Raw genomic sequence first — 25,437 nt, forward strand, 5'->3', positions numbered from 1 at the left:
TACCACAGCTATACAGACTAGATCCCATTAATCTTTCCTCACATGAACTAGATAGAGAAACACTCTGAACGTGGCTTTCAAGCCACAAGGACCATCTATATTCTGTGTGTTGCATGTTCACCACGAACTCATAGAAATATAAACACACATGCAAACATACATCAGAACACTGAAATACTTCTGGGAATAGACAATATTTCTTGTTTGTATTTTTCTATTAATAAAAGGATCAATGGCTTGGTTATTATCAGTAAGCCAGTATGTTGAAAGGTGCACACATAGAACTGGATCAAGATGTTTAAAGTGTAGGAAAGTGCCACTTCATCAGTAGCTTTCGAGGCTACCCTTGCGACCAGCACCTCTGCACCCGGACACACCAGGGCAGGTAAACCAAAACTGCTGGTGGTTTGAAAGACATTGGCCCCTACTTACCTTAAGTCCAGAAGAACAACCCTGTAACTCGATTGCAAGTATCCCTATGCAGTATATGTTTTCCTATAGGATAACATTACTGCATATTAATGTTCTATAACATTTGTAAATTGTGTTGTATATATTTCATCAAACAGATCCGTATCAACCAAAACAACGTCACCAACAGCCAGGCTGACAGCCAAAGCATAAACTCCCACAACCGGAAAATTCCAAAGTGGAGCACATTACTACTGACTTCACACATTACAGTAAATATCATACACCTGTGTGCAAGAAACCTGAGATTCTGACAAAAGAAGGGCTGATGGCCCTTTGAGTGAAGAACTTGTGTTGGGTCCGGCTGGAAGTGAACATAAGAAACTCCCTCCTGCCACCTGAAGGTTGCTGCTTAGATTAGATTAGAGTATTTATAAAGCGCATGGCTGCCTCGGCAAAAAGGCGTCCCACCGCTGAAGCAGAATAGAGCGAAGAACTTAAGCAGGGACTAGATCTGAGAGAAGAGCCAGGTTTTCACATGCCGTCTAAAGGTCTTATGATCCGGTTCGGCGCGAATGTGGAGAGGAAGGGAATTCCAGAGGGTGGGAGCTCTAAACGGAAAGGAGACAAGTTACAGGTGCTGCTGAGTATGTTCCGGTGTTGGCAAATTACACTACAACAAAAACACAGGTTACTAAATTCGACAATGCTCTTATTGGTGGATACTCCATCTAATCAGTTTCCTCACCTTGTGATTATCCCTGGGGCCATACTAGATTGTTAAAGTTTGCAGGATTCGCTATTGGCATGAGCTAAAGCCACCTTACTGCTCTGCCTTTCTCCCGTGCTCTTCCTCCTCGAGAAATCTCAGTGCCAGGATGCCTGTAAGGTGATAGCTGAACTATACAAATATTTTAAATAAATAAATAATAATAATTTTGTTCTTGGCAGCCATTTTAGTTAGCCATGTGCTTACCATGCGCTTTCTCCCTCTTCCAGAGCCTTGCACATGCTCAGAAAGACCTGTAGCTGCCAATACCCATGTCCTAATGTTTAACTGTCAGGCTATTCTTACTGATGTAAGCAGTTTAGTCTCTCCTCCCACTCTGTTGACTAAGCAATTCTTATGTATCCCTATATGTATTTGTGTGCACACTTGTACTGCCTCTTTTTGAGTCTTCATGCTAACTCAGCAATAAACTGGCCATAAAAGGCCCCTGTTTTCTGTTCTCCTTAGACTGTCTCATACAGCGGACTGAGGGTACTGTATGACACAGTCACCCTCAGGGGAGGTTATTAAATAATTCTTTATGATATTACAGCTTCCGTACCAATCTGTTCCTTGTTGGTTTAAGGACGAGGTGTATCAGTGAACCCCTAAAAAGGTTTTTATTTCTACAAAATGGCGCCCGGACTTGGGGCTCATGGGAGAAGCGGCTACCCAAGGGAGTGGTCTTGATGGGAGACATGAATCTACTGAGGAGGACAGGACGGGAATCTACTGAGGAGGTACTCTGCACATACAGATTCTTTGTTTTTGTAGACCCATGTATTTCTGGTTTCCCTCATCTGACCCTCCAAGTGTTAGCCCCTCCCGACTGAGATCTTCTTTGGTGTGAGTATTCTAAAACAACCGTTAGGTCACTCAGAACTTGGCAGTGGGAGGCTGGAGATTTGTGCTTGGTAAGGTCGTCGACATTTGTTTGCTTGTTTGGCCAAAAACGTGATTTACGTGATTTGTTTGGATATATGTAAATTGCAATTTATGTAGGCAGGTAATGAGGAGATTTTTCTCTAAATTGTGAAAATTGGAACGGAACACATTGTGTTAAGTGTCACATGGCGAATAATATTGTATGTGCAGCAATATTTTGGCATGCCTGTTTCAAGCGCACTTTAAAGAATGTGCTGCTTTCTTGGAGGTATCAATGTGAATCTTGAATGAACTCAGCTAGTTTCCCTAGAGGGTATACCTAAATAGCTTTAGGTATATTAAACAAAGGTATTTCTTCCACAGTGACTAAGTACAACATGGAACTTAGGGCCCGATGTAGGTAGCCCTTTACCGATCGGAATCGGCCGAAAATACCGATTTTCGGCCGTTTCCGATCGGTAAAGGGCTATCGAGATGTAGGGGCACGTTTCGGTAATTTTACCGAATCGTTATCATTACCGAATCGGTAAATTTACCGAATCGGTAATATTTACCGATTCGGTAATGATAACGAATCGGTAAAATTACCGAAAATACAATGTAGGTAGCCAATGTTCCATCAGCACATGGCTTACAGAATCGTTTTTTTACCATGGAATACAAATCCATGGTAAAATACCGATTCCTGTGTACATGCACATCTGTGCATGTACACATGTGCCATGTGACAGACAGACGTGCCCTTAGGGCATGTCTGTGTGCCACATTGCACAAATGCCCGTTTTGGGGGTGCTAGAGGGTGTCAAAGTGACACCCCCTGCACCCTTGCCAAATTCGGTATTTACCGAATCGGTAAATACCGAATTTGTAAGGAATCGGTAACGATTCCAGATGTTGGGACCTACATCCCATTTACCGATTTTGAAATACCGAATCGGTAAAATTCGGTATTTCAAAATCGGTAAATGGGATTTACCTACATCGGGCCCTAAATATGTACATAAAAATGATCCTGATCTGCGCACTTAGTAACATTCATAAGTGGTGATATGCAGAGCGCTTTTTGAGTGTTCTGCCAACCAAACTGGCAAATTTGGTGTATTTTGGCTTCTTGAACATGGAACAGTCTTTGGGCTGTTTTGGTGCAGTTTTATTTTAATAGCTCTTTTTGTAAATATGACTTACAATTAGTATTTACAAATGGTTTGGTTTGAGTACAGTCTGTGGACTGTCTCTTGCTTTTGTCCTAAGTGTTGATTTGTGGGTTGATTGTGTGTTTGAATGTCTATGTGGTTTGTAGTTTGACACTGGTGGTACTTGTGTGAGTGAGTAGTGATTGCGCTCTTTGCGTAAGAATGGCTAGCCTTAAGCACACTGTGTTGTGTGTTATGAATGTGTGGCCCCCTAGTTGAAAATGATTGGAATGAGCTCAATTTTGGTTTGTTGTCATCATTTGAGTTCTGCAGCTGCCATTGGGGAAATTACACTTTGAAATTTAAAGAATGAAAAATATAGCATATGGTAGGTAGCTACACGTTACTATTAACAATAAAGTAGTAACAGAGTATAGATGTGTTAATCTTTCATTTTTATATCGCTACAGTGGTAAAGCACAAAATTAGGATTCACATTCGATAGGAATAAAACAGACCTCATAGAAAGGAAGAAAAAATGAAAGATATTAAAAGGCATTCACATTATTTGAGGAATTAGTTGCTGGAAAATAAAAGTGTCTCTTTCACCACATTGCACAAAACGATAGATTTGTGCTGGATTGAAATGCCTGAATTTTAAGATTGAACCATGCTCACATTCCAGCAGCAGAAAGCGAGCCTTTCTTTTTGCAGCTGTTCAAAGCGGTCTGCTCTGAGGATGTGGTCACAGGGATATTTGGGGTTCCCGTGAGGACATTAGGATTTCGTAAGGTCCTTTTCTCTTGAAAAGGTGTGAGATGGGTGTACCTTATACATTTCTGATCCCCGGGATACCTATGGGAGACCCTGGAGGTCCCAAATATGCTAAAACATTGTAGGTTATCCATTTCTAAGTGCCCCTACTACCAGAGTCAAATTTGGGCAAAATGTACTTTTTAAAAGCAGTTCTGCCACTCAGGGCAGTTTCCAAACTGATCTCAGGCTTCAGTAATGCACACATGCAAGTACAGAGCAAACAGCTGACCTCTATACTGCTAGACAGCACACCACACACTGCACACAAATGAAAATAAGTATAAAAACAGCAGTAGTTATATCCTACCTCTAAAAAGTCAGCACACAGGCACAGAACCGGAATGTTTTTTCAGCCATGCTTCTCGAGCGTGCGTTACTTTGAGTTGTGGGAATAGCCCTTGCACAGAGATGGGACAGCTGGTAAGGGTCAGAGGTCGAGTTCTGCATTTAGCAACCCAGCAGAGCTAAGGGCAAGGTTTGCTTTGACACTTCGACCTCGGAAAAGATTCTGAAAGAAGAGATGACATTGCAGAGAGAGAAAGAGAAGCTTTGCTTACTATTTTTGACAAAAGACCACGCAAGTTTTGCGCAGTCATATGAAGAGAAGGAAAGGCAGTGACGTATGTGGGCCCTGTGTAGAACATAGCCCTGCCACGTATATAAAAATAATGGTTTTAGCTTAAAGATTACTGTGCAAGGGCTGAGATAAGGAGGCAATGGGATTTAATCTGCATTAATTTGCCCTCATGTTAAACTAGTACATTTGTTGAAGGAATTGGTAATTGGTTATTAACGCTTTCTAAGTTCAAGTTCAAGTTCGGACATTTATAGAGCGCACTGCTCACCCAGAGGGTCTCAAGGCGCTTGGGGAAGGGGTTCATTATTTGTCGAATAGCTAGGTTTTGAGTTCTTTTCTGAAGGAGATGTGGTTATGAGTAAGACGGAGGTGAGTGGGGAGTGAGTTCCAGGTCTTGGCAGCAAGGAAGGAGAAGGATCTGCCACCCATGGTGGTTTTTCGGATGCGCGGGATTGGACGATATTAGTTGGCGGGTGGGTTTGTAGAAGGACAGTCGAGTGTTGAGGCATTCGGGTCCTAGATAGTAGAGGGCCTTGTGTGCGTGGGTGAGAAGGCGGAATGTAATTCTTTTGTTGACGGGCAGCCAGTGGAGGTTTTTTAGGTGTCCGGTGATGTGATCTTGGCGAGGAATGTCTAATATGAGTCTCGCTGATGCGTTTTGGATGCGTTGGAGTTTTTTCTGCAATTTTGTTGTGATTCCGGCGTATAGTGTGTTGCCATAATCCAGTCGACTCGTGACCAGTGCGTGGGTGACAGTCTTTCTTGTCTCGAGGGGGATCCAGCGGAAGATCTATTTGGGAATGCGAAGTACGTTGAAACAGGAGGATGAGACTGCGTTGACTTGTCTGGACATCGAGAGAGAGGAGTCTAGGATGAAGCCAAGGTTACGTGCATGGTCTGTGGGTGTGGGTGCTGAGCCCAGGGCGGGAGGCCACCAAGAGTCGTCCCAGGCAGAGGGAGAGGATCCTAGGATGAGCACCTCCGTTTTGTCTGAGTTGAGTTTTAGGCGGCTATGTTTCATCCAATCGGCTACTTCTTTCATGCCTTCGTGAAGATTGGCTTTGGCGGTGTTAGGGTCTTTGGTGAGGGAAAGGATTAACTGGGTGTCGTCGGCGTAGGAGATGATGTTAAGGTTGTGTTGACGCGCGATGGAGGCGAGTGGACTCATGTAGACGTTGAAGAGTTTGTGTTAAGCTGAATGAGACAATAGCCACTTTCTTAGATACCTCCTACAAGTTTGTTTATGCCCAGTTGCCACAAATAGGAGTAGATAGTGTCGACAGAAGGTCACCTGCTTAAGGTTTCTTACTGTCGAAATGGGGGAAAGGAGGTTAGCTCCTGGGCAAATTAAGGGTAAGCAAATATAAGTTTTCTCTGTCTTTTTCTCACTTTCTTTTGAGCTTGTCTAAGCTGTCTAGGAAATGGCCATGAGACATTTGATTGGCTATTCAGTAATACGGTTTTAAAATTGTTAGCATTAATAAAAATGAATAAATAAATATGCCATGTTACTGCCCATCCTGTCTGATAAAATTATGAAAGGATGAGTAGTCTAGATTGCTGTTCCCTTATTTGACCTTTAAGGGGAACTATCAGCCCGATTCATGAAACAAAATTGCGCCCGCAAAGGGCCAGATTCTCAGAATCTGGCCCTTTGCGAGCGCAATTTTGTTTCATGAATCGGGCTGATAGTTCCCCTTAAAGGTCAAATAAGGGAACAGCAATCAGCCCGATTCATGAAACAAAATTGCGCTCGCAAAGGGCCAGATTCTGAGAATCTGGCCCTTTGTGAGTGCAATTATTGCATTTGGGATTCATCATCCCAAATGCAAAATTCGCTATTTAAGAACTCGCAAATTAGCGAGGAATAGCATTTAAGGAATCTCTATTAGAGATTCCTTAAATGCTATTCTTGAAACATTTAAAAATTGCGAATTCGCAATTTAGAACCGCTATTTACCACAAAGTCAAACCTCGTGGTAAATAGCGAAAACTTAGAAAAATGCATTTAAGTGCATTTTTCTAAGTTGCATGTTACTCACACACATGTCCTTTGGACATGTGTGTGTGTAACATCTGTGTGAATCTACATTTCAGGGGTGTTACAGGGTGTCCTTTGGACACCCCTGCACCCTTGAAATCGCAATCTCATTTGCGATTAGCTAATTGCTAATTGCAAATAAGGAATGACTCCCCATTCATTCCTATGGGCCTTTAGGCGGCCCATAGGAATGAATGGGGAGTCATTCCTTATTTGCGATTAGCAATTAGCTAATCGCAAATAAGGAACCTGTAGGAATCGCAAAAAATATTGCGATTCCTATATGAATCCCGTTTTGCGAGTCTGGAATAGCGATTCCTTATTAATCGCTATTTCAGACTCGCAAAACTTCACAATGATGAATCGGGCTGTATATGTTATTTTCATACTACATACAGTTTTGCAAGGGCATTGCCAGTCTTTTATGAGCTAGTCTGTGTACATAAGCTGACAGCCTTTATTAGAGCTGGTGAATAGGGTTATTTTTTTCTTTGAAAATGTTTTTGCATAGTCCAGATCGTGAAAAGTAGAATGCACAAGGTTCATAATATCAGGAAAGACGCGCATGTAATCCTTAGCAAACATTTTTGAAGGAAAATATTGTTTTATAGAAGTTTGTTTGTCACAACATGTTCTGCTGCAGAAATTCATGTACCCGCTATGTTGAGGTTTTCTTTTAGTTATTTAGTTAAATTCGCTGTTTTAGATTTTCCAGCTGCACCTATAACATGAAAGCATGATCCTAAGTGTAAAATGTAGGTGCTTTTATTAAGAGAAATAATTTTAGAAGTGTCTGCAGTCCTGTACAAGTAATGTAAATTCTATGAGTAAAAGTGTAGAACATTTTATTTTTTCTTGAGGTTCTTCAGATGAATAATATAGGAATATACAAATGTAAGGATTTGGAGTATGTCTGTACTGTTTTTCTTTTTTCTTCAGAATTTAGTAAATGAGCACAGACTTGGGAGAAACAAATAATGTAAGGTATTACTCTTGTCAGTTAACCAAAGAGTTCCTTTTATACTTGCCAATAGGTCCAGGCTGTTGTTTTTTACTCTCAGATAGATTAAATGGTTCTTGAGTGCCTTGCTAATGTATGGCGCCCCAAGACTAAGGAAGAATTCTGAGACTATCCTCTCCATTGATAGATTATTTCTGTGCCTTGTCTTAAGACCTTTTGGTCTGTCCAGCAATAGATATTTGCTGCCCTACAACTATTGCCAGAGGGGCCCGGACATCAGATCCAGCCTGGGGAGTCAGCACCAGTCCAGCTTGAAGCCAAGGTGAAGGTAACGAGCACAGGCGTTACTGGCAACTAGGTCCTCAGAGAAGGTAGAAGGCCGGAAGCACTGGGACGTGAGGTGTGTACCTCTGCCACTGCTTTGGGTGAAAGACGGGGTCACAAATCAGAATGGAGAAGTCGTGGATCAAGTTTTTTGATGCCCAGCTGAGAGTCACAGACCGACCAGAACGGCAAGGAGGCTTTTGCTTGAGGTGACCCTCTTTGAAATAAGGGTTGCTTCAGGTACTTCAGCTTCACGCCCCTGAATCCTGATCCCAAAGTGAATGGAAGTTTACACCTTTGGTTGTTGATCAAGAGATACCTGGGCAAGGAACAATACAGGAGTTGGGGGAGGACTTGAGTTTAGGCTACAGGTGTTGTGTCTCTGGTGCCTGTTCGATTAAAGTGAAGAAAATTGGTGCACTGCCTGAGACACTGGACAGGATCGTTGAGGGTACTTGCCTCGGAAGGTGATTGCCCTATCCTGAAAGAAAGATTTGTTGTTCTCAAACTGGGCAGTGGTTGTTTTCCTGAGTTGCAAGTTGTGCAGCTCCACCGTAGGAACAAAAAGAGCCTGCCTGTGAGGCTCAAACGGACACAGGGAGAAGACTCCCCACTGGATGGTTGTATAGCCGCTTCAATTTCCCAAGGACTTCTTTTTGTTAGCAATGTACCCCTTTGGTCGTCCCATTTTTGAGGAGGAGCAGCCCTTTACGGCTCCTCACCCTAATTCCCATGGCCCCGTTTGGTCCTCCTGGTCCCCTGCAGCCAAGATAGTTTTTGTAATGATCCTTGTATTTTCTTTATTAATTGCTTTAGGAATAATGTTTATTCTGCAAGAGAAGCATTTTGTTAAACAATTGATACATTCTTCTTTGCCCTCCTCCTAAAGTATATTGATTGATACTCTAGCCCTCATGAAAAGAACACTGGAAAGGTATATTGAAAATGTTTTTATTAGAGATGTGCTGTTGGCTATTTAAAATGGAAAAAGATGGTCACTGAAATACATAGGAGCCCTGAAACATAGAATTGGACTAGATTGTTTTGGGATTTGCTCTCTGCTTGGGGTTGAAAAATATTGATAGTTTTGTTTGTAATAATAGCCATTACTCCCTCCTGCTATCTGTATATTAATTATGACCCAATGCTCTGTTCTCTTTTTGCTTCTGTCTATACCTTACATATGCCCGCTTAACAATACTTAGAATGAAATATGCCCACCTAGCAATGGATTAGGATATTGATGAATTTATGAGAATAAACGTGCAAAATACTTTCTATGTTACTTCTAGATCATAGGGATGTCTTCAGCTCATGCTAAAAAGGCTGTCTGTTAAAATTAGCAGGAATCGCTGTTAGCATGAGCTAAAGCCATTTTGTTCTTGGCAGCCATTTTAGTTAGCCATGTGCTCGCCATGTGCTTTCTCCCTCTTCTAGAGCCTTGCACAAGCTCAGAATGATCTGTAGCTACCAATACCCCTGTCCTAATGTGTAACTGTCAGGCTATTCTTACTGATGTAAGCAGTTTAGTCTCTCCTCCCACTCTGTTGACTAAGCAATTCTTATGTCTCCCTATATGTATTTGTATGCACACTTGTACTGACTTCTTTGTGAGTCTTCATGCTAACTCAGCAATAAACAGGCCATAAAAGGCCCCTGTTCTCAGTATTCCATAGACTGTCTAATATATCAGCCTGAGTGTACTGTATGACACAGTCTCCCTCATGTGAGGTTAATAAATACTTCTTTTTGATATTACAGCTTCCGTGCCAATCTCTTCTTTGCTGGTTTAAGGACCAGGTGTATCAGTGAACCCCTAAAAAGTTTTTTTTTTCTACAAGATCAGGAAAAACTAAAAAAGCAAAGCTCCTGCGAGCCGGTAAGCGCATATAAGTGTCACTCATAAGCGTTTATGTCAGTTTCTTTGATAGGCTTGTCTGCGTCCTCAGACGTGGAGCCCAAAAGCAGGTTGGAACAGCCAGTGTACAGATTCCAAAATTGGGATATTTGCAGATGGAAAAGGTGATCAGTCCACTGAATGGGGAGGTGGGAGGGCAGCGAGGAAACTGCAGTGAGCTAGAGAACCCACCAGAAAGCACTACAGAAGGCAAGTAGCATTATTCTGATAGATATATCTAATTTGCAGATTCCTCACCTTTTATGAAGAGATATCAAAGCAGTGCCTCCCAAGGTGGTAAGTCTGTGAAGTAGCTCAGATAAAAAAGTTCTGTAGGCCAGAATAGGTGAAATGTCCTTGCTGTTGGATCCAAATGTCAAGGCATATAGTGCTGGTGAATTGTTGCACTGATTTGTTTGTAACTTCTTTTTATTGACATTTTGTTGTATACAGATTCCAAACACTATAGATGGTCATTAAAAGTACACAGTAAAGTTTCTGCATGCAATTCAGTGTGTCGTCGTATCAACATCAAGCATTATCAATAGTTGTTGTAGTACTGATACTGAAGAAACTGTGTAGAACGGGTGTAAGACAATAAAGTCCTTTGCCTGTATAATGTTCTATAGTTACGGTGTTTATCAGCAATGCCGATGGTAGAGGATATGACTCAGTGTATCTTAATGAAGGACATAACACTTCAACAAGGGTAACTACAACTGGGATACACTGTATATGAGGAGTTGCTGTGTATTAGGGGCAGGTGGGCTATTTGATCGATTTCAGTATCTAGACATTATAGATCTGGATTCGGGGGGGGGGGGGGCGGAATTGGCCACGAGGATTAGGACTCCTGTTTAGTCGATGTCCGCACTCTACATATTTGTGGTCATCAGGGGCACCTCTTCACACGTGGTTTGAGAGAGGGAGTGGGTGGTCCATGTGGGTGATGTATTCGCTAATTCCTGTTTGAAAGTGTGAAGAAGTGTGAAGAAGTGTCGCCCCTTGCATAGATATGTGGAGTTGCGAGTGCCTCGGATTTCTTCGAGCTTGAACGCCTCTTCTTCCGATGCTCCCCCTTTGGTAACTGCCCCCCTCCAAGCCGCCAGCGTTGGTGCCACTGGTGTCCTACAGGGCATAGATATGCTTCTCTTGGCCAATAGGATAGCTAGGGATGCGAATAGAGTCTCCACTTTTTGGTGTTTCCAACGCCAGGCTATGCCCAGCGCACAGGCCTCCCATGTGTTAATATCTGTAAGCCCAGTTACCTCGAGAAATGTGTTCTGTGTCGTCGTCCAGTAGGTCTGGAGTGTCGGGCAGCTCCAGACCATATGGAGAAAGGATGCTCTGGATTCCGGGCACCTAGGGCAAGTAAATTGCGTGTTTGAGTAATAGATTTGGAGAGTTTCCGGTGTCCGGTATGCACGGTGCAATATAAAATATTGTATGTTTTTGAAGCTGTAGTTACGCAACATCTTTTTAGGAAATTCTTGGGCCTGTTCACATTCTTTGTCATAGAGGGGCCTTTGAAACTCCACCTCCCATTTTTCACGAAGTAGGGTACGGGGGACAGCGCCCAGCGTTTGGCTTGCCTTATACAGTCATGTCACTAAGTACCGTCTGGGGCCCATCTGCAGGATTGCACGCAGGACTGGGTGCATCGGTGGTTCCTTGTCTATTGTGTGCCAGATACGGCGGCAATTGGCCAGCAGCTGCCTATGTATGATAAACTGTCCCTTTGGGAGGTCCCTATCAGACGCAAGTTCTGCAAATGACTGCAGTTGGCTGTTTGCAAACAGGGAGTCTGCTTCCGTGATTGAGTGCTCGGTCCACAGGTGCAGAGCGTGTGCTGTATAGTGAGCTTGGCCTCTGGGAAGGGGGAGTACATAGGGGCCCCACGTGTCATTCTATGCACGCACTTCAAGCATTTCAAGCATGCACGCACTTCTGTTAATTGGAGCGGGCAGTCCCGCATGGGTTTAGCTCCTGCTAGAAACATGCGGTGAATAGTTGGGGCTGAAATTGGTCCCTCGTTTGAGTGGGTTTGTCCTAGCGCACGGCCTGCTGTCCATCGCGACATCCATTGTAACTGGGCTGCAAGGAAATATGTCCTGAAAGAGGGGGCTCCCAGTCCCCCTTGATCCATTGGCAGCTGCCACTTACCTAGGAGTAGTCTGGGAAGAGCATTTCAACTTCTCAACTTGTTCTCAACTTGAATAGGGCCAGGCAGCATGGCTGCTCTGAGCACAGCATACCGATTTCTATAGTGCAAGAACTTAGCAGGCATCTGGGGGGCGGGGGATCCTGGTGGAGGCTTTCGGGCCGGCACTCTGTGGGCCCTCTCTATGGAGAAGAATGAGGTACAGTCTGTGGCAGGCAGGAATGACAATCCATGTCTCCGTGTATGCGATGTGATAGGTGCCTTCAACGTCTTCTGGATGCCCCAAGACCCGGATACTACAGCGCCTCGAGCAACCTTCAAGGTCATCTATGCGTACCTCCATAGTTGTCATCCGGCCCAGAATTGTCTGCAAAGTCTCTTGGTAAATCTTGACTGAGGATTGTATGGTGGCGACTTTTTCCCTCCATCTGATACCCTGTCTGGAAGCTTACGGTGATCATCCCTGAGCAAGCTAAGATCTGTAGTCAAGGTGCCAAATCGCTTCTCCTTTGCTCGATAGCGTCCAGTACTTTATCCATCTTTTCGGAGAGGGTCAGCTCTGGAGGAACTATCGCATCCTTCTGTGACATTTTAGTACCTGTGAAATTATCTTGTGTTGTCACTGGTATAGCTGAGCTTGCATTGGCGAGATGTTTGCCCCTGCTGTTAAATTTGTTGCTGAAAAGGTCTGTGCTTCAACTTAGGGTGGGAGATCGATTGTACCATGAAGCTCTGACCTGGATTCAGAAGATGGGTGTTATTTTCGGATGGAAGTGTATTTATCTGGCCACTAATCTTCTCCCCATAGTCCACCCGATCGGAGAAAGCTCCTACGTGCAAGGAGCGTGCGATACTGGTCAGCTCACTGCGCTTCGGTGCACTCTACATTGAAGGTGTGCATGCACCGTTGCCAGTCTGCTGTGTCTTATGTACTTAGGTTTTGCGCAAAATCTGAGGAGAGGAGGTTTGAAGAGTATTTGGGGTCCTTGACTCTTGTCAAGTAGTGGTAGGAACAGCGGGGGGAGAGCTTTGTTCTGTTCGGTTGTGCGCTGCCATGGGGAGGATCTCTGGGTGCATTATTATGCCCTGGTTTCACCTATCTATGCCCCGGGGCTGTGGCCAGTGTTTGCTGATTTCAGTCGAGCTGTTTGGAGAAGTGAGGGAAAGCCGCAGGCGTCTGATCCTGTGTGCCTGAGAGCTCTGGTATGCTGCGTGAATGCCAAAGGCACCCTCCCGGGGTGCCTATCAATGTCTTTAGTTCCCCGTATGTCACTGCCGCTCACCGGGATGGCTGCACAAGCATTCCATGCTCAGGTGTACAGTTCCTTGATACATGGCATTCCCCATGTCTCTTCGTATCGCTGCCAGTTGTGGGGGGAGGGGCAGAATATCAGGCAGGCCTTTGTGTGTTGATTCCGGGTTCTGGCTAGTATTTCTCCAGGTCAAAAAGAGGGGGGACCAGGAGCCTATTGAAGTCCAGTGTCTGTGCTCCAAAATTAGATGTATATCAAGGGGGGACACTGTTCCAAGAGTAGGGTGTGAATTATCACCCACTCATCACGTAGGGAGAGTAGGAGTAAAAAAAAGAGATTTAAGAGAAAAGAAAAAAATAAGGAAGGAAAAGAGAGAGGCAGATGTGCATCCCTGGTCTCAAGGAACTAGCCCCGAAGAGGAGGGTAAGGTCTTGCCTATTTTTTTAGCCCTCACACTTCCTGAAGGGAGTAATGTTTCATCACTGGGCTTATGCTCCTCGTCGGGTCGGCGCTGCAATGCCCGACGAGACACCTATTGAAAGGGTCTCTTTCACGGAGATCTTTTGAGAGAAAAGTTGACAGCTGAATGCGGGTATGCGGCGTAGAACCTGGGGTGGAGGGAGTGAAGTACGTGCTGTGAAGATAAGCAAAAATATTAAAATACCTAAGGGTATCCACTAGGAGACTTTTAATAGCGTGGTACCCTTGGTAGGATAAAAAAACACACAAGTTGGTGGGTTACTGTGGGGCTTAATGTGCCCAAGCAACTGCTAAAAGGTCTACATGTTTCACGCCTAGTATGTCCCCTATTGAATCAATGGCGTTTCTTAAGGACCTAGAGTAAGGTGTAATGGTACACGTGAAAGGTGGGGTTCCAAAGAAGAAGGTAACCTACTAGGAGTAAATATACTAAATGTACTAAATATACAACCATATAGCTACTATTTGTGCTCTGATGGTTGAAAATTCGATTAGTAGATTGTCCTACATGAAAGGAGTACCCTACCCACAGGGGAATAGTGTCCCTCGGCTAGTCCTGGCTGATGTCCCCCACCCTAGTATGGTTGCGTTGGGTGCCGGTTCAGTAGCACCTACCCTACATTAGCGGCTGCCTTGTAGACCACTGGGTCTACAGTGAAATTACTTCTCAGTCCGAGTGTAGCAGCAGGGGCCTATCTGGGGGCTCCCAGGGATGAGTGCCATCTGCGGAGTGTCAGTGCATCATGGCGGCCACCATTTCAGTTACGGGTCTGTCTCTGTTTAGCACTTGTATCAGCATCCACTTACTGGGCTCTTGAGGAATGTCGCTGCTGCTCAGCGGGACGATGTTGCGGGCACCCCATACTCAGGTGTGCCGTTCTGTTCTCTGTGTCGTTGCCGGTCATGGGGGAAGGGAGGACCAGAGTGTCGGGCGGCAGCTTGCATATTTCCGTTGATTGTGCGCTTGTTCTCCTCCGGTCTCAATCACAGCAACTGAGCCCATGGTGAACTGGTTGTTCTCTCTAGGTGCCGCGTCAGGAGCTTATCTGGCGGTTCGTATGGTTGATCGCCGCCTTCAGAGTTTGGCGGCTGCCATCTTGGCTCGGGGCCATCCCAGCTCGGTGCGCGTGTTAGCACTGATTTACAAAAGACTCTAAGGTAGGGAGCTCAGTATATGTTTCCTGCAACGTTCCAGTGGCTGTAGCCTTGTTTTCAGCTGCTTCAGTGCGGTGTAGCCCGGCTAGATTCGTGCCTGGTATCGGAGCCTCAGCTCGGCACATCCGCCATTGTAGCCTGCTTGGCAAGGCCCCCATCATGAATTGTTGCACTGATGCCCATGTCATTTGTTGGACCCTATATTCACGAACATTGAGACTGCCACAGTGACTACTCCTACTCCTACTCCTACTCCTATGGCCTGGTCCGACCATTTCCTAGTCGAAACTACTATCCCCACATTAAAACCATCACGTAATTACTCTCAACGTTAGGTTTATAAAAGATGGTGGCGCAAGCTTCGACTTGAAGATTTCCACGCACTTTTAGGAGCTGACCCTATAGGCCCTTTTAGCAATGTTGAGACAGGCTACGAGTCATTCTGTGCCTGGATTACCCGGGCACTTGATTCTCTTATCCCGGCAACCTGGATTTAGGGTCGTACGCAGGATTCCAGCCCGTGGTATAATGACACGCTGTCTCTTCTGAAGAAGGTATGTAAAAGAAATGAGCGCGAAAAACTTTGCCCCTGAAAAAAAAGCCTACTACCTAGCCGAACTTAAAAAATACCACAGAGCTGTTTGCAGGACTCGAGCGGAGTATTATGCCTCTGAGATTAAACTGAGCCCCAATCCCACTAAAGTCATTTTTAAGATTCTCAAAGACCTTAGTGTCAAGAAATTCCCGATACCTATACCCATGTCAGAACTCCAATGTGAAGAACTAGCCTCCTTCTTCGTGGTGAAAATACGTGCTATCTATCGTTCCTTTCCCCCGTGACTACTTCCTGTCCACCTCTCTGCACTAGACCAGTCCTAGCCGCAAACTTGACGGCCATTCCGGAGATCTCCTTGGAAGAACTTAGCAGAATGACTGTGAAAATCAAATCGGGCTCTCCGGCCGACACACTCAAACCTGCTCAGTTCAGAGAATCCTCTCTGTTCTGCATGACACCTCTACACCAGCTAATTAACGCCTCTTTCTCATCCGCCACTGTCCCGGCGCAGTGGAAACAGGCGTGGGTCTCTCCCATCCTTAAAAAACCTAGTTTAGATCCTACAAAGCCTGAAAATTTCAGGCCTATTTCTCTCCTTCCCTGGGTAGCGAAGGTTGCGGAAGCGCATGGAAACACCATACTCACCAACTTCTTGCGTTCCAATAACACTCTGGATCCAACACAACATGGTTTCCGCGCCGGTCATAGTACCAAGACCGCTCTCCTGGCTATGACGGAGCACTTACGGACCATCCTTGACAATTGTCAAATGGCGACACTGATCCTCCTGGATCTCAGTGCCGCCTTTGACATGGTCTCACATAAGGTGCTGCTCCACCGTCTGGAGGAGGCGGGATCACTGACTTGGCCCTAGCGTGGTTTAGATCCTTTCTGACCGAGAGGTCCTTTCGAGTCTCCACCCCTCCTTTCTTATCCCAGGCGCATTCTATTGAGCAAGGCGTTCCCCAAGGTTCGGCATTTAGCCCCACATTGTTCAATCTGTATGTTCAGCCACTAGCTGCGGTCGCCAGACAATGGGACCTCACGATCATCTCATATGCAGACGACTCGCAGCTAGTGGTTGCCCTAACTGAAGGATCGAACCCGAATGTCCCAGGTTTAAAAGCGGCCTCACAGCCGTGGCAGACTGGATAACATCTAATTTTTTGCAACTAAATGCAAACAAGACAGTAGTGCTATTGGTTGGCAAAAATGTTGACCTATGGGACGATCACTGGTGGCCCAATGCTTTGGGTAAAGCCCCGGAACCTAAGAGAGAAGTCAAGAACCTAGGGGTATGGCTGGACACCTCCTTTAGTTTCTGTTTCTATACAAAAAAAGTCGCCGCTATGTGCTTTGGCATTTTACGAGGTCTTAAACCTATCTTAAGGTTTTTTGACTCACCCACTAGGCAGCTGATAGTCCAGTCCACTGTTCTCTCTCGATTGGACTACGCCAGCTCTTTGTTTTAGGAGCAAACCAAGCCGAGATCTCTCGGATGCAGCGCATTCAAAATGCGGCTGGCAGAACTTTAGTAGGTCTTCCCCAATTTTGCTCCATCACTGATACCATCCGGAGGCTCCACTGGCTCCCTATGGCTCAGCGAATTCAGTTTAAGACATTGTGTCTCTCCTTTAAAATTTTAAAACTTACAACTCCCAAAATGCTCTGTAACCTTTAGACCCCGTATGTTCCAACACGTGCACTAAGCTCTGCGGATCAACACTTGGTCAGGGTACCCTGGATCAAACTTTGCAGAGCGGGAGGACGTTTCTTCCGCTATCTGGCAGCAAAGCTGTGGAATTCATTACCAGCACATATAGGGAAACGGGAAGGCCTATTGGATTTTAGAAAAGCAATTAAAACTCATCTTTTCCCCCTAAATTAAGCCTTCTGGACTTTGCATTGCTGATTCCCATTGTAGTTTGTGGTTCGTGAGCTGCTAAAAGCGCCGGGACTCCCCTTTGCTGACGCAGCTGAGCGCTATATAAGCTATTGTAACATAACATAACATGACATAACATGTAGCAGCGTGACACATTCAGGACAGGCACTTTGGACACCAATGCAGTTGCTGCAGCCTTTGCTGCAGTGGAATGACCCCCAAGTATAGCAGATCTTAATATAGAGAACTATCCATAGGAAGAAGGCCAGTTTCTGCAACGTCATTTCGTGCTTTGGATGAGGCAGCCAGAAAAACAGATGATCATCCACCCAATGGTCTGTGGTATAATTGATGTAAAACCTCAGTGTTCTCGTAGGGTACAAGCTGTACAGTCTTTTTCCTCTTTCAAAGGATGAGGCATCACAAAGGTCAGAAGAGTGATGACTTGCTGATGTGAAAAGGCGTCATCACATTCTCTAGGAAACAGAAGTTTGTCCGGAAAAAGGTTGTATAATAAGGCTAGACTGAGAGGGCATGAAGCTCACTCACACAGCGTGCCAATGTTCTCGCAAACGGAAATTTGTTTTTTAATGTGAGGAGGCGCATTCGAGAACTGTGCTTTGGCTCAATAGGGGTACACATGAGTCATGTGAGGAGAAAATTCAAGTCCCATTCTGGGATCATAAATGTTTTTGTCAAAAACATATGTTGCAAACCTTTTGAAAATGCATCACAAGGGGTGAATTGAACAAGGACGGCTCTTCCAACTAATGGAAAAAGGCTCAAAGGGCTGACACTTAACCTTTAACTGTGCCCACAGCAAGTCCTTGCGGGACTAAAGACAAAACAAACAGCAATACATTCAAAGGTTTGGCCTGCAACAGGTCCATCTGGCGGATTCCACACCAAGTCACCTCCTTATCACAGTGTTCGGAATAAACTGATTTTATCGACAGAGGCTTGGCTTCCAGGATCACATTGATGGCTTCAGGAAGAAGGCTGAAGGATATCAACGGCTTCTGCTCAATCTCCATGTCTGCAGGTGAAGATTGCGCAGACCCGGATGAAATGCCCCTGGCCTGTGAGAGAAGACCCTCCTGCAGATACTGCCTGATTGGAAGACAGATGCAGAGGCTCAGACGTTCTGGGTACTACACTCTTCTGGCCCAATCTGGAGCCACTAGGATGACTTGAGCCTGGTCATTTTTGATCTTCTTCACAACTGAGAGAAGAAGAGGCAGTGGCAGGAAGGATACACAAGCCCTGTGCCCCACTGAATGCAAAATGCATCTCTCACTAAAAGCCTTCTTGGTAACTCAAAAGTTGGTGAAACTGTGTGTTATCTGCATTGGCGAAGAGACCGAGTTCTCCTCATTGCCGGAAGACGCCTTGTTCTACCTCCGGGTGTAACTGCCATTCGAGATCTGCTAGGTTTCTGCGGCTGAGGTAGCTTATCCAGGCATTTAAAGATCCCATTATGCATTGTGTACCCATACAGTTGCCCAGCTCCAGAGGCCCAGAGCCTCCTGGCACAGGACTCACAACACCAACCCACCCTGCTTGTTTAAATGCCACAAGGCAGTGGTGTTGTCAAAGTGAACCTGATCCAGTATACCCTTGAAGACCAAAAGGAAGGCCTTCAACACCAAGTGAATCACCTATGGCTCTGACAAATATTTGTGATGCGGGGCTACACCAGAGATCAGATTCCTCTGATGTCCACCTCTCGAAGATGACCCCCCCAACCAGTGATGCATTTGTCAACATAGTCAAGGCTTGGTGGGGTGGGGAAAGGGTTCTGCAGCTGCTCAAATTGCAAATGTGCAGTCACAATGCAGATCTTTTGCTGTATGGGACTTAGATGGAATCCAAAAGGTTACTCTGGCGCTGTTCCCACAGCGACTTTGGAACCCAATGCAGGGGCTGCATAGACTATTGGGCATGGTCGGCAAGGGGGAGGTAAGCAGGCCAAAATGCCTCAGATCAATCCTCACTGCGAGCCAGGACAGCATACTAGACTTGTTGGTTTGAAGGAAAGGCCCAAAAGTACATCATATCCAGGATGCTTCAGATGAAGGGAAGCTCTGCAAAGAAGTCAGAGGGGACTTCGTCAGGTTGATTGAAAACCCCAACCATATCTAGGGCTTCGCCATCCTCTGCAGGTGATCTGAGACTGATTGTGGTGAGCCTGCCTTCAACAGCTGGCTTTTCAGGTAGGGGAAGACTGGCACCCCTACCTCTGAAGATTATCAGCTCCTTTGTGACACCAGAGGGGCACTGGTTTGAAGCAAGGCATACTGAAAACTGTCATTGAATCACAGGTAGCGCCTGTGGGCCTGCCGAACAGGAATGTGAAAGCAGTCACCAAGCAGGTCTATCCCCACTATCCAGTCTCTGTCATACAAGGCACAGAGAACCTGGGCCAGTGTGAGCATCTTGAATTTGTGTTTGCGCAAAAAGGCATTGACAGGGCGAAGATCTAAGCTAGGATGAAGACATAGATCCTTTTTCTGAACGTGAAAGTATCAGGAATAACATTCAGTCCCTACTTCAGAGGAAGAACTTACTCTATGGCTCCTTTCTCTAAAAGAGCATGCACCTTCCAATTCAAAATGTGCCACTCTGATGTAGGCGACAGGTGCGAAGGGTAAAAAAGGAATACTGGGCATAGCTCGTTGGACAATTTGGAGGACCCACCTGTCAGATGTAATGCTCTGCCACCACAATAGGAAGTGGATGGCCTTGCCACTTACCAGGTGCTGTGTACCACTAAGGGGGCACTGATGAGGTTTGGATGTTGGTGGCAGAGGTACAAGTGCTTGAGACATACCCCTGGCAGCCTGGTCGTTGTCTGGTGGGCTCACTTGAAAGGGCTGGACCATATCTCTACTGCTGGACTGGTGCCTAAAGACCCAAGGAGCTGGGTTCTCTGTAAAATGCTCCAGTGTGGAGTCTGCCTTTTCGCAAAACACGCGGGTACCATCGAAAGGCATGCCAATTAAGGATACCCAGACGTCCCCTGAGAAGACTGAGGCTCTCTTCCATGCATGACACTGGATCACCGTGTTTATTCCATTTGCCCTTCCCAGACGATCACTGGCGACTAGGCCTGAGTGGATTACAAACTTGACCACATTGCAGCCATCTTGAATGGTTGGGGGCAAGAAAGCCTGCAGGTCTTTTGGGACTGCTGATAAGGTCTCATCAACCATGTCCCAAAGTGCATGCATTTAATAGCCAAGAAGGTAGCTTGCCTGGACCGATCTCAAGGCAAGGCTGGCCGATAAGAACATAGGTTTGTCCAACGTTTCCATGCATTTGGACTCTGTTAGCAGGAGTAGCCAGTAAAGCATTCGGGTGGCTCATCTGGTGGACGCCTGAACCTCTAAACTCATAGTGTTGGGCACTAAGGTAAAAAGTTGAGGTCACCAGGAAATGGTCCATGGCACTGGGCGGCCTGTTGATTGACAGGAAGGCCAGATCGTGTTTTGCACAAGTGCTCGATATCATGTCCCAAGAAGGCCGTGCTAAAGGGCAGTAAACGTGCCTGGCCAGGCTAAAGAGCTCTATGAAGACACTTGTTTTAACATCAATAGTGGGGAGGTGGAAATTAAGGACCTCATTAGCCCTCAAAATTACAGTGGCAAAATAAGTACTCTCTTCCACAGCTGATGAGGGAGTGACCACAAACACTCTACAGAACTGCCAGAAACCATCCTAACACATGACATAGACATCATGTTCATCACTGAAACATGGTTGAATGAATCCTCTCCCCCTATCTTCGATATGCTCGTACCCCCGGGATTCTCTATCATCAACAAGGACAGGAACAACCAACGAGGTGGAGGGACCGCAATAATACATAAAAAGAACATCTCTATAACAGAAACCGACTCCTTCAAATATCATAAACTGGAGTACCTTAAGGCCACCATCAAAATATCGGATAACAAAATGCTTCACTGACACCTCATCTACCGACCACCAGGAAACAATACCTTATTCGGTGAACAGCTGGCTGACCTGATCTCACACTGCTCACTCTCAAACGAGAACAACCTAATACTAGGAGACCTAAACCTTCACTGGAATGAGACCAACAACCTTCAAATACAAACCTTAAAGGAACTCCTTCACAATAACAACTTGATCCAACACTGCACTGAACAAACCCACGTCAAAGGCTCAATCCTTGATGCCATCATAGCCCACGAAGATGCAGTCACCATTGTTCGTACCCTCCCTGTCGACTGGTCAGACCATCATCTCATCCTCTTCCACATCAATCAAAAACGCATTGTATACCTCGCGTGAATGATCACTTTCACTGGACGAGGAACCTGAGACAGATCCCCTTGGAAGACCTAGAAGAAAGACTGAGCACACTCTTCCCCTCCAACGTAGGAGATAGGTCCACAGTATAACTTACCTCACAATATATAATCAGGCTCTGACCGACATGCTGGACAAAATAGCACCCCTGAAACAGAAAAAGAGCAAGACCCTACCATCGAGATCGTGGTTCAACACTGATGAACTAAACCTGGAAAGAAGACACCTAAGAGCAGCTGAAAGATTCTGGCACTACAACCCCTCGACAACCCACCTTGAACTACTCAAAAAGAATCGTAGGAAATACAATAAGCACATCGTGCAAGAAAAATCCTCCTTTTTTTGCGACACACTGAATAATGCGAAAAACCGCCCCTAAGAACTCTTCAACATTATCAGACAGCAAACATCTAAACCAACACCTGCTGCAATTCCAGCCTCTAAAGACCTATGTAACAAATTTGCCAATTTCTTCAACAAAAAAATACTAAAGATCGAGCTCTCACTGATGGACCACTCCATTCCCTCAAAGGCTGGCCCGCTACTCAAAGAAGATATAAACCCACCCAGCCAATCAACCAACAACTGGCTAACCTTTGCACCCACCACTGAAACGGAAATCATTGAACTAACTACCGGATCCAAAGCCTCATCGCACCTTGAAGACCCCCTCCCCGCTCAACTGGCAAAAAAACTCAAACACTCTTAGCCCCTATCTGGACTGTGATTATAAACAGCTCCCTGGAAACAGGAATCATGCCTGAATGCCTCAAAATCGGCCAGATAACACCATTAATAAAGAAAGCAGGTGCCGACCCTAACGATCTCAACAACTACAGGCCTGTCTCCAATCTTCCTTTCCTAGCAAGATTACTAGAAAAATTTGTTCTCCGTTAACTTACCCACCACATGGACATTAACAACCTCTTCGACCCGCACCAGTCAGGCTTCAGAAAAGGATGTAGCACAGAGACTGCCATCTTAAATATCATAGATGATGTGCACAAATCACTGGACAAGAACCGCTGATGTCTACTCATACTCCTTGACCTTTCAGCTGCCTTTGACACGGTCAACCACAAACTACTCATCAACATTCTCCAAGAAAGGGTAGGAGCAAAAGGGGTGGTCTCGCAATGGTTCACCTCCTTCCTACAAAACCGCTCCTAAAGAATAAAAATCGGAAACTCAACGTCCGACCTACACCGTATAATCAGAGGTGTTCCCCAAGGCTCAGTTCTCTCACCCGCATTGTTCAACATCTATATGGAGCCACTCACCATCATCCTCAAAAAAGCCAACATCCCCTTCCACCTCTATGCCGACAACACCCAGATCTACCTAGAAACCTCCTCCATAGCTGACATGTAAAGACTAAACAACACCCTAAGAGAAGTACTGAAGTGGCTGCCCCTAAACTATTTGAAACTAAATCAAGACAAAATGGAAATCCTTCTCATAGCCAACAAAGAACAGACCCCCCCCCCAAATTTATTTGCATTTAAAATAAACAAGCATACAAAGGACAGCATGTGATTGCACAGTGAGTCAAAGTACATTTCCGGCAGACAACAAAAATCCCAGCCATGATTTAAAGCTGTCAAGCTAGCCCCTCCATTTGAAAAACAGTGTAACGAAATAGGAGAGAAAACAAGCACATAACTCAAGACAATAGATTTAGCCATTTGCCCCATATCTTATGATATTTCTCAGGAAATCCCCGGGCCTCAAAGAGGGGTTCTTCTTGAACCTCGCACCAATCCACCCCCCGTTGCCACTTTCGTATGGTAGGTGGTTTTGCCTGAGCCCATGCCGCTGCGATGTCTAGCTGCCCAGAAAGTGTTTGCCGGCCCTAGAGCTGTCCAGGCCATCAAAAACTCCCAGAAGAAGGCGTATAGGATTGTGAGGGACCTGCCACCTCAGAATTTGTGTAAGCTCAGATTCCACGCCCGACCAAAAGGGAGCGAGAGAAGGGTATAACCAGACCATGTAGTAGAAATCGGCCAGAGCGTGGCCGCATCGTGTGCGCAGCCCTGCCATGTATAGGCGCGCAGGAATGAGATAAGCCATGTGAAGGTAACAGAGTTGGATGAGACGCAGTTTAGAGGAAGTTGTCAGACTTTTGGGGGCCATAAGGGCAACAGAACTGTTTTTTAGCAAGAGAGACTCTCTTACAAAGACTTCAAAGGGAAAAAGGGGGAAAAGTATTACATTTAAAACCAGAGACTTAGTACTGCACCTCTGCTCTGTGTTGCTTTGCAGGGTTGCTGGTTTCTGTGGTGTCTGTGGAAAGGACTGGACTTTTGCCTTGCTGTGGTATCCTACTTAAGAAGATTCTCCAAGGTCTTGAAGCAGAGCTTGCCTCCTATTAAGAAGTCTCAGGGACACAAAGACTTCACCTGCAGCATCCTTGAACTCCATTGCTGGTAGTTTCGACCTGCCTTTTAGTGCCACATCCAGTTCTGGGCCCTTGGAGGTTGTTTCTACTACAAAGAACTGAAGAAACATGCACAATCAATGCTTCACACTTCTTGTGGCTGTGTTTTCCGATGCAGCAGCGTTGTGCAGGAGAATATCCTGATGCACAGCCCCGTGCAACCGAAGAAATAAACAGAGCACCTGTCAGGGGTCTGAAGAACCGCTGCACGCCTAGTTCGACACACCGGTCTCCAAAGTCCAAGACCACCGACCCAGACACAGGCCCTGCTGAGCCGCTACAAGAAATGACTCATCATGGACCGCGGGTGAAGAAATCAACGCAGCACCCGTTTTGCTGCCACCGCATCGTCCTCCAGTGCATCCCTGATTTCCACGCATCTTGCCTGTGCACCGATTTTTCAGACGCAGCAGCCGTAGACAAGAACCATCTTGGAATCAATGTATCACTTCCCCCTATAGTCCAGATTTGAGGCATCACTTCTCATGCCTGCAGCAGAACAGTGTTGCACCTCCTCAGGAACTGGCGCATCGCTGTGTTTTCTGACGCAATGCAGTCACTGGCCCTTGACTTGTGCGCCAAACACAAATACAAAAAACACACCTTGTGGTAATCAATCACAGGCATCTGTCGGTGACAGACAATAAAAAGCTTAAACCCTTTAATCTTAGGTGCTGACAAGTTCCCTTGTACACTGGAAAATGTTTTAAGCAAAAATCACTTCACAAAATAACAAAAATTAAAAAAAGAAGAGGAGCGGTGCTCTGGATTAGTGTCTGTCTTGCTTCGCACTCTCAAATAAAATAAATACAGCACTCCCACACGGAGGCACACAAGCGGAAAGGGAAAAAAAACACCTGAAAAGGGGTTTCACTCTCATAAAATGAGGCACATCAAAAGAAAGTTTTCAGAATAAAGCGTGGGGTTTTATTTGCCCAACACTCTCAAAGAGAAAGGCTTTCCCAGATGTCAAATGAAACAATATGCAAATGTATATATATGGGTGCATATATTATATATGCAAGCAATAACAACGCTTACATGTAAGCAAATGCTACTGTTAAATGCATGAGATAAAATACAAACAGAAAATAATGATAATAATATAGGATGTCCAATAAATTAGCACTGTTAAATGCAAGTAATCAGACACAAGGAATAAACTCTGTCAAAGTAAGGCATGAACAGATATTAAATATATACACAGAATACATCAGATGATTTTAACCACTGGAGCCCTGAATGTGTGTGCACGCGCACACACACACACACCCACACACGTACACACACACACACACACAACAATGCCAATAATCAGAGAAAATACCTCATTGACTGCAATATTTCATCTTAGCCCAAAC

The 25,437-nt window shown here is 45.4% G+C and overlaps 1 protein-coding gene across 9 annotated transcripts in view; it reads right to left on the reverse strand.

Moving 5' to 3' along the window:
- Window positions 1-25,437, reverse strand: part of EXOC1 (exocyst complex component 1) — a 332,741-nt gene that overhangs the window by 161,032 nt on the left and 146,272 nt on the right. The window lies entirely within an intron of this gene.

The sequence above is a fragment of the Lissotriton vulgaris genome, chromosome 3_1 (assembly GCF_964263255.1).
Source record: "Lissotriton vulgaris chromosome 3_1, aLisVul1.2, whole genome shotgun sequence".
In the NCBI taxonomy this organism is placed as follows: Eukaryota; Metazoa; Chordata; class Amphibia; order Caudata; family Salamandridae; genus Lissotriton; species Lissotriton vulgaris.